We start from the raw sequence: 3,482 nt of genomic DNA on the forward strand, positions 1-3,482 counted from the left end.
TTAGTCATTTATGATGATTGATAAAGCACAAAGGAGCATACATCAACTTATAATCCACTAAAATATAATTTTGTATTGTAGCTGGAACCTTAAGGATTGAGAACATCTTAATGAAAAAGGCTTCACATATTCCCTGTAATAAATAAATGACACATGGGAATTGATCATTGTTTACTGCCCAAGGGAGAATCTTCAGGTCAGAAAAATGCAATATTCTTCAACATATTTATCAGAAAATAATCCAATTGTTCTCAATTTGACTTGGAGAATAAGCTTTTGCAAATGACAAGTCAGTGAGTAATCACTTAATTGCTCAGAAAAATTTTAAGAATTAAAATTAATATTGAATAATATTTCTAAGAAAATGCTATGAAATATATTCTGCATACAAATGCAGAGATTATAATAAAGAGATTAAAACAAAGTTCCATGATGATACTGTTTTATGGAAAATTTTAGAGAGAAAATACAATTTAAACATTACATATACAAGTCTAATTTTAAATACTGATTAATTAATAAATTACTGCACACACATCATAAGCATTGTATTGTGAATAAAGAGGGCCTTCTGTCCCATGTTATAGTTGCCATAACAATAAATAAAAACAATCATTACTCTTTAAGAGTACAAAAGATATGAAGCACTTCCACTTTAATTAGCAGAAAAAGATGTGACAATATATCAGCCCAACAACTCAACACAACACAACTTACCTGTGATTGTTCTTTACATCCATCAAAGAATAGGTTAAAAACCTTAACAGATGAGCAAATTTGGTCACAATTTCCAACCTTGACCTTGACCTGAATGAGACACATTTTTGAAATATCAGGATTTTATCAAGGAAACCATGACAACTTAGAAAACCCCAGGTCCAGGCAGGCTCAGTGCTGTGTCCTCTCACATACATGAGTAACTGTGTAGTGAATCTAGACGTGTGCAGAACATTTGCTGAGTCAAGTAGAACATGCTATGTAACTTAAGAACTACCAATGCTATCCTCCCATTCCTCCTTCCTCCCCACCTCTCTGTTTCTCCCCCTTTCTCTTCCTCTCCCCAATCTCTCTCTGTCTCTGTCTCTCTGTCTCTCTGTCTCTCTTTCTCTCTTTTTCTCCATCTCTCTCCTCCACATACACACTTTGGCAAGCATGAAGCATAGCAAAAACTTTTTTCTCCCTAATGTATGTATGTAGATACACACACTGTAAATGCAAACGTGTTCTATGCAATCTTAAAACAAACAAGCCAAAAGATGCAGAAGTGATGGGTCAATGAATGTTATCTTACTTGTTCAGAAGTATTTTAGAAACTAAAATTGATATTGAATAATTTTTCTAATAAAATCCTATAAAATGTGTCTGCATAAATATTTTATATGAAGTCAAGGACAATGGGGTATGAAAATAAAGAATGCCCTGGTCTCAAGTATGAACTGATAGATATGATAACTAAGGTTCTTCCATCAAACAAACAAATTTAATCCATAGAATATATTTGATTGCATGAAAAGAACTATGAAATCCCACATTAATATTATTTTAGACAAGTTACTCACAAGATAAGAGATTGTAAATACAATGTACCACAGAAACTTGCATGCACAGATGCAATATCAAATGTATGAAGAAAGCACAATTTAAACAAAGTAATTATTTCTTGTTCAATGTAAGTACAAACTGAGCTCTTTCTCATGTCTTAGTATACTTTTCTGAATTATCTGTTCACCAGATACTGTGCACTTGTCACAAAATCAAACTACATTTTAGAGTTGAGCTTGCATCAGAGCTCCAAGCAGGTGTGTATCTTCAAGATTCATCCTTCAAGGTGCTGGAGACATGGTTAAGGGATCTGGACACTCTTTCAGAATACAATTTCCCAGTACTTATTCTGAGCAGCTCACAACCACCCATAATTACAGCTTTGGGGGATCCAGTGCACTTTTCTGGCCTTTACAGGATCCCACAAATGTATACACATATACATGTGGGGAAAAAATAAAATATATTCTTAAAAATTTGCCCTCAATGGGAAGAGAGGCCCTTGGTCTTGTGAAGATTCTATGCCCCAGTATAGAGGAATGCCAGGGCCAGGAAGTGGGAGTGGGTGGGTTGAGGAGCAGGGGGAGGGGGAGGGAGTAGAGGATTTTCAGAGAGGAAACTAGGAAAAGAAATAGCATTTGAAATGTAAATAAAGAAAATATCTAATTTTTAAAAAGGAAAAATAAAATTAAAAAAAAAAAAGGTCCCCTCACCCCTCCAGCTTTGTCTTGTAAGGCAGGGATTTACTGCCATTGTGCTAAATATCCCCACCAGCTCCTGAGAGTCCCCAGGGCACTTTAATGCACACTGAGGATGACTGAGAATCTCAGTATTTCATTTTTAGTCTGGGGCAGAATTTTAAAAATATTGTCACTTAAAATAGATTTTCATAAAAATGTGTCAGACATCACTGACAGATAGTTAGTACATGGTTTTTGTAAACTGGCTCGCCATCCTGACAGCTAAATAGAATTACCATCATATATATTGTGAGATATTTGGCAATTTCTTTCATGCTACTATATGAAATATAGCAGCAGCTTGTCCCCAAAAAAATGATCCTTTTTTTCCTCACGACTGACATTTTTGAAGGCATTTAAATAACATTTAAAGATTAATTTTTAGTGCATACCCACTGTTAGCATGTTTTCCAGGTAATAGCTCAGCTGGTGTGATGAAAACATCTCCTCTGAGAACACTGGGCTAGTGACAAGAAGTGTGTCCGCCCACTTTCCAGTAACTGGCAGCTGGTGGTGTACTTTGATATGAACAGAATTATTCGTGTTTAAGTACAGCTCAATCTGACTAGATGTACTCTTAGAATGAATAAAATATACTAACAACATAACACAGCATTGCTGTAGAGAAATCCTGTTGTTTAAATAACCCAGAGTTTGGAGGAGAACTGACATGTTTGTGTAGCTCAGTTATATCATGTACTTGTTTACGAAGACATGGAAATACAGTGAGTGACACAAATGGGTTATTGAATAGATATATACTCCATGACCTTCAAAACCTACATTTTAATTGGAAATATATGTGTCTGAGTGTTAGGTTGGTGAAATTATAATGGATTGTAACTCAAAAATACCTGATTTAGAGAGTAAAGGAGTAATGAACTGCTGGGATTGACAAAAACCTTAGTAATTAAGAATCCAGCATTACCAGAGGATCCAGCAATACCACTTCTGGGCATATAACCAGAAGATCTTCCAACTGGTAATAAGGACACATGCTCCACTATGCTCATAGCAGCCTTATTTATAAAAGCCAGAAGCTGGAAAGAACCCAGATGTCCCTCAATAGAGGAATGGATACAGAAACTGTGGTACATTTACACAGTGGAGTACTACTCAGCTATTAAAAACAATGAATTTATGAAATTCTTGGGCAAATGGATGTATCTGGAGGATATCATCCTTAGTGAGGTAACCCAA

Source organism: Mus pahari, chromosome 4 (genome assembly GCF_900095145.1).
Source record: "Mus pahari chromosome 4, PAHARI_EIJ_v1.1, whole genome shotgun sequence".
Taxonomy (NCBI): Eukaryota; Metazoa; Chordata; class Mammalia; order Rodentia; family Muridae; genus Mus; species Mus pahari.